The sequence below is a fragment of the Dermochelys coriacea genome, chromosome 16, assembly GCF_009764565.3.
Source record: "Dermochelys coriacea isolate rDerCor1 chromosome 16, rDerCor1.pri.v4, whole genome shotgun sequence".
Taxonomy (NCBI): domain Eukaryota; kingdom Metazoa; phylum Chordata; order Testudines; family Dermochelyidae; genus Dermochelys; species Dermochelys coriacea.
Genome location: NC_050083.1, coordinates 13,803,836 through 13,819,335, shown reverse-complemented (window position 1 = coordinate 13,819,335; position 15,500 = coordinate 13,803,836).

The window sequence follows — 15,500 nt, the reverse complement described above, 5'->3', positions numbered from 1 at the left end:
GACAGTACTACCTTCCCCTGCCACCCGCATGCCTTACCTTACCTACAGAGGACTGTATATGCTGACTACAAAATTATCTGTTGAATCCATCCCTATGGCTCCAGAATCAAATCTTTCATTTAAAAAAAAAAAAAGGCTTCTAGCCTTCCTAGTTGCAAAGAAAACCTTTCCAATGTGACCTGAGCATGAACCAATACAATGTCTGCCTGAGTTTGAAGACAGCCTGAAGCAATAGTTCTGAGACAGGTATGACCTGCTCCATTGTCAAACTGGGCTGTGGCTTCTGAAATCTAATGATGACAGATTAAATGTCAGCCTTATTAACTGTTTCACTGCTGGTACTTTTAGCAGAAATGTCCAGTCACCCTCAATCCCCAACAGCCCAAACCTGAGCTCACCCCCAACAGCTTCTGTGATGCAGTTTTGCTTGGTCAGTACGCTGCAGCATGTGGCAAAGTGACAATGTAGGGGCAGAGTAAAATAAAGTGATTTTAATCTCCATATAAATTACCCCAAAAGAATGTGCCCTATTCACGTCTGTATTTAATCCAGCAATCCCCCTTCCAAACACACACACACACACACACACACACACACCCCCCAAACAGCTGGAAGCTGTGGCAATATTCCCATCCAGCTACAGAAACCAAGAGAGCTTAGGTTGAGCTTGCTGCAAATGCACAGAGCAGGTGTTCTCAAGGGTCTTCTTCTAGGCAAGAGTGAGCAGGTGACTCCTTATGGTCCAGCCTACCCAGAGCCTCTGCTGTGACTGCCAGCAATGAGCTAACCAGTCTCAACTGCTATGGTGGCTTTTATTATGTAGAGACCTGTCTGCTAAGAACTGGACTGAGTCCCCAACTTGTTCTCATGGGCACCTGAAGAGATATAAGAGATACAAGACCTTTTGGCCACAGCAAACCTGGATTAGATTTTAACTGCTGGAAGACTCTCCATCTCCCCCATCCCCCCAATCAATCCAATCCCCCAACTAAGCAGCCATCTCCTGTTGGGCCAGGAAATCCATAAACCTTCATTTTGATAAATTGGGGAGAATTTGATGCATAGAAAATTGAGGGAGTGTCACCATGGCTAGAGACAGATTTGGTGCATGGGTTCTTCCATACCACTCTGTTATCCTTTCCCAAGCCTGATCTTTCCCAATGGGGTTCCTGTGGCAGCACCGATTGGGTGACGGTGAGATCTCTGCTTTCTTCGTGCAATACCTGGGGTGACGACTGTACTTAGTAGTAGGAATCAGCATTCTGTCTCTGGAGCATCTTTGAATGTGAGGAATGAGGCTCAGTGCTCTTGCTTTAATGGAACTGCTGTGACATCCCTCTTGGATGGCAATGAACGCCATCCTTCTGCAACAGGTTTCATTGGGGGACCATTACAGCACTCCTAAGGGGAGGCAATGTGAATTCAGCCTTAGTCACTGGTTACGTAAGGTGCTGCTGATCGGTGTGAGTCCAGATGCGCCTGAATCATGTAGTAAGGAGGTGGAGCTGAACCTCCCCAAAGCCCAGGGCTACCTGGATCCCGGCCTTTGATCCAATCTGTGTAGAGGTAGAGTCCAGGGCCAAGTACGGATCTGACCACCCGCAGAGTCAAGGAATGTTTGGATGCAGGATTCTGAGCAGGCCCATCTCTGTCTCTGGGATGGCGCAAGGGGCCAGTCATGAGAGCCAGCACTGTGCCATACTGAAATACTTGCACAACGATAGCCCCATCTCTGCTTTCTGGGCACCCTTAGTGTCACTAGCAGGCAGTGTAGGAGCACTTACCATAGGAATATTACTGCTAAGCTTAGTGGCCAATGTGCTTGAACTTGCCAGGGCTCCAGAGGTATCTGACACGTCAAAGCATCGCGGGATGAAAGGGAATCCGCTGAAACTTGTCTCCCCTCACAGATCACATCACCTCCCTCTTCCAGCAACCGGATCTCACTCAAGGCAACCAGCCCTTTGATGTTAAAGGAGAGAAAGGCTGCTCATCCCCACTCCAAAGGAGCTAAGAAGACAATGAGGCAAACATCAAAGGATAAGCACCACGCCCCCCACTCACCAGCTGAACCCAGAGGACTGGGACAAGGCCAAATGGCTTATTGTGCTGGGCACATCAACTGGGGATGAACTTTGCAGCCACCTCTCTGGTTTCTGGTTCCCAGCTGTGCTTTCCTCAACCCCAAGCACACCCACCTCCTTCCAGTGTCCGACGCTGAGTGGTGTGGGACGGGGATAAGGTTGCAGGCAAGAAGAAGAAGGAGAGGGTGTTGATAGGGAGTTGGAAAGAAATGAACCTTAACAGGGAAAAGAACAACGCAAGCGGTGAAAGGGATAGGGGAAGAGATGTTTTGGGGATCTAAGTGGAGGAGATCTACACCAATCTGCTTGAAATCAAAGCGTGATGTGGGGGTCAAAGGAGAAGCTGCTGCTTCACCTGATGTTGTGGCAATATGGAGAGCCACCGATCCACCCCTCTCCTTTCCCTGTAACTGCCCCATGTGGGAGACTGGAGGTCACCCCCAAGGCATCAGCAGCCATATGTCCAGATGTGCCGCAGGCAATAGACATTGTTGTTATATAAATCACTGCCACAAGAGGAGACAGCACGAGAATCCTGTTCCTTCAGCTCCCAAGCTGACCTTTATCTATCATTAGAAGTAGGTTTCCTATCCCCTCTGCAGGTCAGACCCTAGAGAGCCATACCCCACACTCAGTCACATGCATGTTACACAGAGGTAGAAGAGGCAGACCCGGCCCTGGAGGACACGAGGCACTAAAAGAGATGCAGACAGGAGCAAAGTACGACCCCAGGGGGTTACGCTCCCAGTTTCAGGGGAAGGAGAGATTCTGGGAATCTGACAATGAGACATTCCAAGTAACAGGAGCCTCCAAGAGACCAAGATTCCATTTCATTAAAATGTAACAAAATGTTAGGCCCTAAAGGAATGGTTCAATGTGGCTGGAATTTTGACAAGGTCCTAGCACCCACCTCTGGGGGCCAGATTCTCCAAAGAGCATGGCACGCCTTGTGAGCGCTTGGTGCTGAGCAGTTTTGAAAGTCTGGCCCTTCTTTGCGTAAATGGGAGCTGAGAACTTTTGAAAATCTGGTCCCATGAGTAGAAATATTGACCTGTGAGGTCCTGGCACAGGGAGTGTGTTAGCCTTCAGCATGGGATGGTGAGGGGACGGATGGTCTTTTCAGCAGTGCTTTCAAACCTGGAACTCCATCAAAATATTGTAGATTAATATTAACAGAAATAAAAATAATTTGATCCAAAATGTTGGTGGTCTGCAGATGATTATTTCATATCTAAACTGCAGTAACATCCAGTGGCCCCAAAGTGCTGGGTTCTGGACAGACAGATAGGAAGACAGTCCCTGCTCTGAAATAGAAATGGTCTACATATCACTATGCCAGGAAAATAGTTCCCAGGAATGAAAAGGAAAAGAATGATTTCTCTTGTTTGGCTTCCTCATACATTCTGCTCTCAGAGGCTCCAGTATATTTCTGGTTTGTACAGTGCCTGGCCCAGTGGGGTCCTGGTCCTAAAGTAATACAAATACAGAATGATCATCCTGATCAGAGTTACTCCAGATGTTACACTGGGAAATGGGAACGGAATTTGTCTCTCAGAACATACTCTGGCCAAACTCTGAAGTCAATGGGAGATTGACCTGAGGAAACACCAAATGACGATCTCAGGCTTAGGCCTCTGAACTATCTGCATGTTTTGATATTTGCCAGTCATCTCACTAGGAACACAGGATTTGCCATAATGGATCAGATTATCAAGTATCATCATGGCCCATCTCATGATGTCTCATATGAAGGCACTCACTCTTCCCTTGGACTGCTACTAATTCTCTAATGTTGCACATGCCGGAGGGGCCAGCATTACCACCTGTCCCCTGTAAGCCATCAGCTTGTGCCCTGAACTGGGAGAGCTGATTGCCCCTCTTACCTTAGCTTGTTTAGCTAGAATATATCCAAATGGTCATAATGTCACTCCGCCCTTGTTTAAAGTCAGCAACGGTATCTGGCTCAGTCACTTATGGCTTATCCAGCCCTCTAAATAAATGATTTACTTTTAAGGCTGGAAACATCACAATTGCATCCCAACAGTTATTAAAAATGTTAGAAGAATCAGAGAAAGGCCAGCACAAGTTAACCTAAATGAACAACAATTGATTTTATAATTTGCTCTCTGTTGTTATTTATATCATAGTAGCACCTAGAGGCTCCATTGTGGTAGGTGCTATAGAAACAAAACAAGAAAGAATCCCTGCCCCACAGAGCTTACAATCCAAACAGACAACTCAGAATTATCATGCATATGGGAAACTTAGGCACAAAGAGAGGAATGCTGGGATTTTCGGAGACTAAGATAGTAATATGCCCAACTCACACTGAAACTCTCTCACGCTTTTTGGAAAATCCCAGCCTAAGTTGCTTGCCCCACTTCACCTAAGAAGCTTTTAGGAGAGCCAAACCCAGTGTTTCAGTCCCCAGCCAGTCCCTTAACCGTAAGGCCATCCTTGCCATCAACAAAAGGTAACTGAAAATGTATGTTTTATTTGAATTCCTGAGCACACAGACCCCTCCTCTTGAAGATCAACTTGTTAAGACTCATGCAGACATTACTTAACTTTCTCTTACATAACCATAGGCAGCACGGCAAAAAGTGTTGACATTTTGACTGAAAAAGGGCCTTCATCAAGTGAAAAAAACCACTGGCTTTTTGTTATATTTCTACTCCCTAGCCATGACCTGACTCATGGTTCTGCCACTTGTGATTTAATAAAAGCCTGCAGCAAATTTGCAAAATAATAAATCTGGTATTTTCTTTCTGAGCCATATCATCTTCATGCAGGAACAAAATCTGCCAAAAAAACCCGAAAGCCTCACTGATAGAGGAACATACGGATTGCCAGACAGGATCAGATCCAAAGTCCATCTAGCTCAGTAACCTGTCTCTGACAGTGGCCAGCACCAGATAATGTTTCGGAGGATGGTGGCAGAACCCTGCAGTAGCAGATATGGGATAATCTTTCCTCATGTTAGGTCTTATCCTGGTCTCTAACAGTCAGAGACTGGCTTCAGCTCTGACACATAAGGTTTAATATCCCTTCCACAAAATTAGTTATCATTAATTATGTCCAAACATTTTTTAAATCTTAAGTCCTTGGTCTCAGCAACCTCTTGTGGCAGGGAGTTCCACATCTAATTATGTGTTGTGTGAAAAAGTATTTCATTGTATTGCTTTTGAATTTGCCATCTTTTCATTTCAAAGCTGACTGTGAAGAGCTACAAAGGGATCTCGCTAATCTGGGTGAATGGGCAACAAAATGGCAGATGAAATTAATTGTTGATAAGTGCAAAGTAATGCACATTGGAAACATAATCCCAACTCTACATACAAAATGATGGGGTTTAAATTAGCTGTTACCACTCAAGAAAGCAATCTTGGGGTCATCACGGATAGTTCTCTGAAAACAACTGTTGAATGTGCAGCAGCAGCCAAAAAAGCTGCCAGAATGTTAGGAACCATTCGGAAAAGGATAGACAGTAACATGTTGCTATATAAATCCATGGTACTCTCACACCTCAAATTCTGCGGGCAGTTCTGGTGCCACATCTCTACAAAGATATATTAGAATTGGAAAATGTATACAAAAGGGCAACAAAAATGATTAGGGGTATGGAACAGCTTCCATATGAGGAGAAATTAAAAAGTCTGGCACTGTTCATCTTAGAAAAGAGAAAACTAAGGGGGTATATGATAGAGATCTATAAAATCATGCCTGGTGTGGAGAAGATGAATAGGGAAGTGTTATTCACCCCTTCACATAACAAAAGAACCAGGGACCACCCAATTAAATCAATAGGCAGCAGGATGAAAACAAACAGAAGGAAATTTTTTGTCATACAACTCACAGTTGCCAAGGAATGTGGTGAAGGCCAAAAAGTATAACTGAGTTCAAAAAAGAATTAGATAAGTTCATGGAGGATAGGTCCGTCAATGGCTATTAGTCAAGATGGTCAGAGATGCAATGCCATACTCTGGGTGTCCCTAAACCTCCGACTGCCAGAAGCTAGGACTGGATGACAGGGGATGATGGTTCACTCGATAATTGTGCTGTTCTGTTCTTTCCTTCTGAAGCACCTGGCACTGTCAGAAGACAGGACACTGGGCTAGATGGACACTGGTCTGACTCAGTATGACTTTCTTACGTTCTTATTGAACGTCCATTTATTCTTGTGTTATGAGACAGGCTGAACAGAAGCTCCTGACCTACCTTCTTTAGACCATTCATTTTTTGATCATCGCCCCTCTTATTTGTCTCCTTTGTAAGGTAACGATCCCAATCTTTTCAATTTCACTTCAGAGGAGAACTTTTCCAGGCCTCTAATCGTTCTCATAGCCCTTCCCTGAACCCACATTAATTCTGCAATATCCTTTCTGTGGTGGGGTGCCCAGTGCAGCATGCAGTCTCCCAGAGGAGGCTGCACCACTGATTTATAGAGAGGCATTACAACAGTCTATGTGTTATTTACCATTCCATTCCTTATGTTAGCTTTTCTGACTGCAGCTGCTTGTTGAGCAGGGGTCTCCATGGAGCTGTCTACAGCGATAACCAGGTCCCTTTCCTGGGTTGATTCAGTTAATTTAGAACTCTCTAAGGTGTAGGAGTCATTTAAAATTTTCCCTCCAATGTGCATTACTTTGCATTTATCTACTTTGAATTTCCTTTGCCACTGTATTGCCCACTCACTTAGCTTCTTTAGGTCTCTCTGAAGTTCCTCACATTCCTCTCTGATCCTGACCTACCTAAATAACTTCCTCACATCTGCAAATTTTGCTCTCTCTGCTCACCCTACTTTGCAGTTCATTAATAAATATATTAACAACATGGAACCTAATATGGATCCTTGAGGCACGCCATGAGTACCCCTTTTCCATTATGAAAATTGATCATTTAATCCTACTTTTTGATTGCTACATCCTAGCAAAGTTTTGCTCCATGAGAATACTTTGACTCTCACTCCAGACCTACTTAACTTCTTGAGTAGCCTCTTGTGTAAGGACGTTGTCGAAGGCCTTTTGGAAGTCTAAATACATTAGTTCAACTAGTTCTCCTTTATTCACTACTTTATGGACATTTCCAAAGAATTCTAAGAGATAAGAAAGACACAGTTTTCCTTTGCAGAAATGGTGCTGGTTAGAGGCTATCATACCTAGGTGTTCAGTTTTAGCTGTTCCGATTTTTAATTGTTGCTTCATTACCAATTTGCCAGGTACAGATATATGGCTTACTGGTCCAGATCACCCTTGAGCCTTTTTTAAATATAGGTTCAGCATTTGCTACCCTCCAATCCTCTGGAACAGTGACTTTTTAAATGAGAGACTGCATATTCTGTTAGCAACTCAGCTACTTCATACTTAAGATCCTTTAGAATTCTTGGATGGACCATCACAGCCTGGCAACTTACTGCAGTTTAAATGATCAATTTGCTGCAGCAGATTCTTCCTCTGATACCTCAGTCTCTTATTGTACCTCACCATTATTACCAGGAAAGAGCAGGGCCAGGGTAAGTACTTCTCCAGCATCTTTAACAGTGAGGGTTTATACAAAGAAATCATTTAGCATCTCAGCAATGTCCTTATCATCCTTAATTGCTGCTCTTTATTCCTTTGGTGATCCAGTGGACGCACTGATTCTTTCACAGGCTTCCTGCTCCTAATATACTTAAAGATTCAAAGATTTTGTTATATTAACAAACAGGTCAGTAACTCAGCTAGTTTAAATTGGCTTAGCGCCATTGACTGCAATGGAGGTACATCAGTTTACACCAGCTGAGCATCTGGCCCAATGCTTTGTTAGACATTCTGGAAAAGGAAACCAGCAATCATACATACTCCAACCTGGGAACATAGCTGGAGCAGGGACTATCAGAGTAATGGTTAATATCCAGACAGGTGCGTAAGTGTTGTTCCTTTTCCTAGACAGCTGCTAGGGACGCACTGATACTGCCATAGTTAGTTACAATGCCCCATTAAAAGGGGCATCTGATTTACAAAATATTGTATTGCTAATCAGTCATGACCAGGCTGATCAGGGGCTCCTCAGAATCAGCCGGTGGGATCATTCCTCGTTCCCTGGTCTCCATGAACATTACTTTTGTGGCAATGGGTGCAACTGATCCTCAGCTAATGCAGTTTGGCACAGCTCCATTGACAGCAATGACTGACACAGAGTTACACTGTTTGTCTGTTGAGAGAACAGTAAAACCCTTTGCATCTTAGTGAGATTTAATGGCAAGCCCAGCCAAGGACAATCCCTGCTCAGTGCTGGTGTAGAAGCCGTGCTCTGTATTCAGCACAGAGTCTGCTGACATTTGTTGTTAGCCTTGGATAGTTTTGCTAGTGGAAGCTTAAAAAGCAAGAGATTTGAAAAAGTAAAATGTTGGGTTCTTTTTATTTTCCTTCTGGTTTTGAGGACTTTACAGTTTGTGTTTTTAGCTTTCTTCCATGATCACAAGGACTAGAAACCTACTGTTTGGGGTTGTTTTTTTTAATTGAAAGCTGAGATTCTGCTGTATTCACATGACTCCAGGAGCTGGGACTTTAACAAACCTACCATACACCATGAGACTCGTGGTAAAACGCTGAGTGACATGGTAAAAAGAAATTTTAGTTTTTGTATTTCTCCCTGACTTTTAAAATCTGAGGAGTCATATGTGTGAGTGTGTATGTATATATCTATATATCTACAGAGATATAGGGCCTCATCCTGCTTTCACCAGTCAATTACAAAAACCCATTAACTTCTAGTGGACCAAACCTGTAAGACATTGTGCCCTCCCTGTGTGGTGTTGAGTACCCTCAGTGGTTTAAATGAGATGCAGCTCCTCACAGGGTTGGTCCCATAATTCTTAAATTAGATCAGGTCTCTTTACAAGAAACAGATATTTAAAGGGGAAGGCATCATACTAACAGTCACGGTGATGCAGCATTAAAGTATTTCCTCCTGTCACACAGTAAATTCACAGCGACGTCGGATACAGACCCACTTGGATCTATTTCAGACTAAAGTTTAGCAAGCTCCCATCCTACCACCTTCGCAAACCTCAGGCAAACCCATCTTGCGGGTCCATGCAGTTGCCCCCCTGGTTGCCGAATATCTATAAACACAAATCGAAGCCTGTCCATCATTTATTATGGTTGACTCATGCCTGCTGAAGGGCAGTACTGTCAATGTGGAGTGAGGATTCTGCTTTTGCCCCAGGCACTTTCCCACCGGAAGTGGATGGCCAGCCCCGAGTACAAAGGGGCTCGAATCCCAAATTAGGGTCTTCGGGTGTGACCACAGTACCAATAGAGACAAACCCATTTCCTCCCCAATCACTCTTAGAAAATACACTAGCTCTTTACCTGACAACCTGCATGTCCTACATTTGGTCTCCGGAAGGCCAACAACTATGGACCAGACCCTCAGCTGATGTAAATTAGCATAGCTCCATTGACTTGAACTGCTCCATTGACTTAAATGGCACAAAGCCGATATACAGCGAGGGAGATCAGAATGGTGGAGGAATGTGGAGAGACTGAAAGGGAAAGAGAGGGAGGAGGAAGAAATGCAGAGGAGGGTTCATAGGAGAGAGAGAGAGAGAGAGAGAGAGAGAGAGAGAATACAAAATACTCTGAATTATAAAAGCTGCCATATTTGATTAATTGGGCTTTCTGTTTGATAAATATTACTCAGGAGTATAACTATGCAAAACGCTTAACAAGTTCACATTATTAAAAGAACTCAACTAACTAAATTAAAATTCCATTATATTAACCAAACCGCTAAAGATCAACTTCTCCTTAATGTAATGTTTAGGGAACCAACCCAAGCAAATGATTGTTAAACGGGCAATTTTACACAGTTAAAACAACCCAGGCATGTTTTTCCTCCAAATGATTATCGCAAAAATTTAACTGCAAAGAGAGCAGGTTTGGTCACAGTGGCTACGGAGAGGGTTAGGAGGAGGTGATCTTAGAGTTAGGCCATGTTGTCTAGTGGTTACAGCAGGGAAGTTGGAGCAAGAACTTTAGGATGTTATTCAAAGCTCTGTCAATGGTTTGCTATGTGACCTTGGGCCAGATTGGCAACAGAGCCCAGGACACAAAGTACTGAACTCTTCTGAAAATCTGGCAATTTATTCAGGTGCCTAAATAGGAGTTGAACTCGTCTGAAAATCTGGGCCCAACTGAGAGTGCTGGGCCCCTCAGAATATGCAAGTCTTAGCCACTACGTGCCTCAGTTTCCCCACCATAAATATTTCTCTGCCACACAGTGGGGTTGTAAGTCTTCATTAATTAACGTTAGCAGAGCAGTTACAGATCCTTGGTTGGAAGACGTTACCATAAGTACCATGCCTTGTTATTAGGGACATATCTATTTCTAAGCACACCATATCTGTGAGACAATCCATTGCTCAGAGCGCTCCAGCTCTCAAGGGTTACAATGACACAGGCCTAACTCTGGGAGCTACTGAGCACCTTGTGTCCGAGTTCAGCGGAGGTTGAGGAAGGTTCAGCACCTCACAGGATTGGGCCCTGGGCGATTTCATTCCTTTTTTTCCCTGAAGAATCTTCTCCCCGCAGGAGCAGTAACATACCAGAGCAAGGAGTAACCTGGTGATAACTAAAAGCTGGTTATGCCGCCTCCCCTACGGCCTCAGCAGTCTCATTCTCCGCGAGGCAGAGGCCAGGGGAAGGAGGGTGGAGGAGTAGCTGCACCTGGCATTTCAGCTCCCAGGTTCAGTCAGACTTGCTCAACCTGTTCTCCGCTTCCAGGGGCAAATACCAGGGCGTGGAGAGAGGGAGCAGTGAGCATGACATTGTCTTTCCCTGTGTGTGTGTGTGTGTATGTGTGCGCGCGCACCAGGAGACAAGGGGGATGCCAGTGTATTGCAACTTATGTGCAGGTCTCCCATTAATGAGATGTGCAACTCATGAGACTATCGCACAGAACACATAAAAATACAACAATGGCCTCAGTGTGTGTCTCTCTCATTGCTTAGCCTGCATGTTCTCCCAATGTTAGGGGTTTGTGTGTGTGTGCGTCTCTCTCTCTCTCTCATGTCTGGAGTGTTGGTGTGTTCTGATATTGCTCGGTATATTATGTGAATCTCATTGTTTGGTATGTCTGTGTTCTGCCATTGTCTAGTGTGTGCGTTCTCCCATTGTTTTGTCTCTCTCATTGTTTGGTGTCTGTCTGTGTTAACGGATTGTTTGGTATGTCTCATTGTTTGGTGTGTATGTGTGTCTGTTTTCTCATTGTCTGGTACATGACCCATTGTGGGGTATGTTTCATTGTTGGCTCTGTGTGCATGCGTGTGTGTGTGTGGTTATTGTGGCTATTTAGCGTGTTTGTCTGTCACTTCCTGCCCATGCTGAGCTGTGCTTCAGGAAGTGCAACCTAGGTTAGAAGGCAAGAGGGAGAGGGAAGGTGACTTGAAGCCACTTTTGCATCCTCTGGATTCGGGGGCCAGCTCAGATTGGGAAACTGAGGTCCAGAAAGGGTAGACTTACATTTTCGAACACTTTTACATTTTGGATGCCCCTGTTTTCAGGTGCTCAACTTGAGGCACATTGGGACTGATTTTCAAAGCAACCTCAGCTCTCCTTGACTTTAACTGGTGGTAGGGCAGCTGGGCAGCTTCTAAAAATTAGGCCCCAGGTGTCTCAAGCGGAGTGCCCCAAAAACCTGAGTGCTCAAAATGAGTAGCCATGTTTGAAAACGTAGCTCTGCTGGCTTCACAGCAAGTCAGTGGCAAAACTGGGGGCTAGTACTCAGGAGTCCTGGCTCCCGGTCCTGTGCTCACCCAGTGGAGCACCCTATCTCAGGTAACAGGCAAGAGAAAGAAACACACACTCATTTGTTCTTATATTCTGCGGTGTTCTCATCCCTTCCTTTTATATCCTATAAATCACAAACTGCCAAATCCTCCCTACCCTCTCCTAAAAGGGAAATCTGTCTGATACAGAGGAATTGAGAACTGCTTTCCTGTCCGCTGCTTAACGGTTCTGACAGTTTCCCATCTATGCCCTCAGACATGGCTTACAAGGCTACAGTGTGTTTGCTAAGCAGTTTCCATGGTTCCCAGCAAGGGGCGTAGGCACAATCCACTCCAGATTGGGCACAGAATCCAGCCTGGGATTTCTCTGCCACTGTCCCAGGTGAGCAGGGTTTGCAGAAGGAGTCTGCAGTGCACTCAAGTTAGACAGGTAGAGGACTCTTTCAGGATTGCATTTTAGAGGAGAAAGGGGGAGGAAAACCTGGACTGGAATCGAGTCTGGCAGACTCCTGGCTCCCAAGAAGGAACACAGCTGAAAGCCTCAGCTGAGAAGTTTAAACATGAGTCCTGAAAGCTTCCCTTGGTCCTAGCACCCGCCCTCTTCATCAGGGCTTGAAAGAGAGGGCTGACTGAATTAGTATGTGCAGGTTGGAAGCGGCAAAGGGGGTGATTAACATGAAGACATGCTGGGTCCCTGAGATGACAGAACTCTGCAGCTACCCAGGGTCCAGGCTCGCCGTGCTGTGCAAAGCAGTCCAAAGTTTACTTGAAACCACAGGTTTATGGAACTGTATTGCAGCCTAGATTAACCACCCCACACTAATGCACTCTTCTTTCTTCCACTCTCCCCTCTCACTGCCTTATGCTCTGTGCTTTAGGAGCTGACTCTCTTGCTCTCCGATCCAGAGTGCTGAATTTGTCCCTTTCCTGCAAAATCTGACAAAACTCTTTGCAGCTCAGCACCCTCGACTCTCAGCGAATGCAGGAGTGGAGGCCACTCAGGATCAAGCCCCACAGAAGTATAAAGGGCAGAGAAATCTTGAAACATAGAGACCAAATTTTGCATTGATTTATGCTTCATTAAGGGGCCATCTGAGCCAACAGATCTGCAGGAGGTGTAAATCTGGCTGCAAGGCTATGTTAAAGCTGTGCTCTGCCACTATCGTCTCCTTTTCGTTCTTCTCCCAGATTCTTCTCTCAAGGGTCACCAAACAGTTTGATCAATTACAGCAAGTTACGTCAAGAAATGACAATCCAAGAAAAACTTGCAGGAAACAATGAATCAAAGAATATCACAAAAAATACAGATCCCAATACTGGCATGCTCTTGGCAAAGTACCTGCCAATCCCGCCAGTCCCCATCTTCTCATTTGTCTCTCCAGGTTCTTCTCCTACCCTTGCCATTTTCACTGGGTCCCAGTGAGCTAGCCTGGAAGCTCCTTGGGGCAGAAATCCTTGGCCAAGCTCAGCCCTGAGATGTGCAGGTGCCAATTCCTTTGATTTCAGTGCCCATTTCATACGTTTGCAAAGGACCAATTAGAGACTGATCCAATGCCCACTGGAGTGAACAAGAGATCCTCTGGCTCAACTCCGTAATCTCCCACCTCCAGTCCCTTCCAAATAGCTCCAATTGCCTTGCAAACATTCAACCCCCACAGCCATCAGAGTCTGAGCCAGGGAACTCACCACTGAAGCTTAAATGTGCAAGACCTTGGCACAACTAAGGCAGCATCCACTGACCCTGGACTTTTCAGCTTTCATCCCCAACTGTGAAGGGCTGCAACTGTCCAGGGAAAGGGGCAGTTTACCTTTGACCTTTGTTGTAGGTTTTGTCATGTGGTGTCAACCATCAATCTCTCTATAATACAGTGTTTGCATTTGCGCATATAAGGCATTTGCAATTGAGGGACAGAACACACATATACAATCTCCTGCACTGCCTACACCTCGCTGATTAAAAAGACATGCATACAGTCTAGGAAAGGGTTAACCCATTCCTTCGCTCTCCAGCCTGCTTGTTTACAGCTCAGGCCCTGCCATGTGATGCCGGGCTGCACTCTGCATGCAGTCCAGTCCCCTATAAATATCTAAGCCTTTTTCTGAGAGATCTCACAGCTGAGCCCCCAACATTATAGCATGAACCTCTGAACTCTCCAGCACCCAGAGTGGAGACAAATATCCAGCACCTCTCTTTGTCAACACACTACGGAGAAGCTGTCAAGGGCTGAGGGGGAGTCTCGTTTTCTGCTGGCACCCTTCCCACTGGTGATTGCTTTTAAAAAGCCCAGCAGCCACATTAGGTCAGCGGTGAGATTAAAAGATCTGTCTCTATCCAAGCTTAAATGGGAGGAAATGAGCTGCCATTCGTCCTCTGCCAGAGCTGAGTGCTTAGCAGACGTGGGTGTCCACGGGCAAGTCACCTACTCTGGCTTTAGCCCTGGCCCGGATGGGGAAAGGGAGGTGACCCTCACTGTCTCCCTCCACTCGTTTCATCCAAACAGGAAGTGAGTGGCTGCCCTTGAATGCTGACCCCAGCACCCGTCCCCCCACACACACGCAGCGAGGGGCTGGGCCGTTCCCCAGCTGTCTATGCAGCAGCAGGACAGAATGTTACGACAGCACCTGGTGACTCAAGCTGAGCTCCAGAAATGCTTTGGCTCCGGCCCAAGTCCCGACTGAGTCAGCGCAAGAAGCCTCGTTTTTCTAGGTCACAAGCAAAGCCTCAATCCTTGCTCCAGTCGTTTTGTAATCCACAGACGCCGCCCGGCCCCGTACGGGCTTGGCGCTTTCTCCTGCTTTGGGCAAGCGGCCGGCTCCCGTTAAAGGAGGCAGGAGTGCGGCAGGGTCTGCATCCCACTTCTCCTCTGTCTTCTGTAGCAGTTGGCCTTTCTTGTCCAGGGAGTGGGCCACCTTCCTTCTCCACCGTGCATGCCACGGCTTTGCAGCGACCCGGAGAGCCCCAGGGCCAGAGTAAAGCTTGGTGTAACTCAAGTAAAGCCAAAGGACTTACACCAGAGAGGAGTCTGGCCCTGGTTAGTAACAGGCCCCAGGTTCATTCCCTACTCTGCTCTCCACCATTCTCCAGTTCCGAGTATGACCGGGAGCATCAGTGCCGTTGAAAGCTGCCCCTAGAGTGCCCCAGCAAGGGAAGTCCTCCGTCCACAGAGCGAGCGGGGTGCAAGGAGACAACAGTCCCAGCTTCCCTGTACCTCTTGGCCAATGTCCCCCTGGCCAGCGGGACAGGCACTCGGGCCGAGAGGGAACCACAACCTCCAGGGCCATTTCCGTCTTTAGCACCTGCCAACAAGGAGCCAATTATTGCCAGTCGTGGTTATGCTTCTTGGTTTGTGGGGGGAGGTGTGTGCTCTTTCACTGGGAACTGGATCAAGACCCACCAAACTCATTTCACATGCTGCAGGGGGCCTACACAGTCTTCAGAAGATAGTGACTTTCCAAGCTAGGGCAGGAGGCTTCCTGCTCTGTGGGCTGGCCACGAAGGGGGGGAGCAGTCGGGAGGCCGGACAGAGGGGAGTTGGGTGCATGGAGGGATGTGCACATACTTGACCTTGTGGAGTGAGGGAGAAGGAGATGCGTGAAAGGGTTAAGTACGTGAGCTGGGGAGGATCTGTGCAGAAGGGGTATGC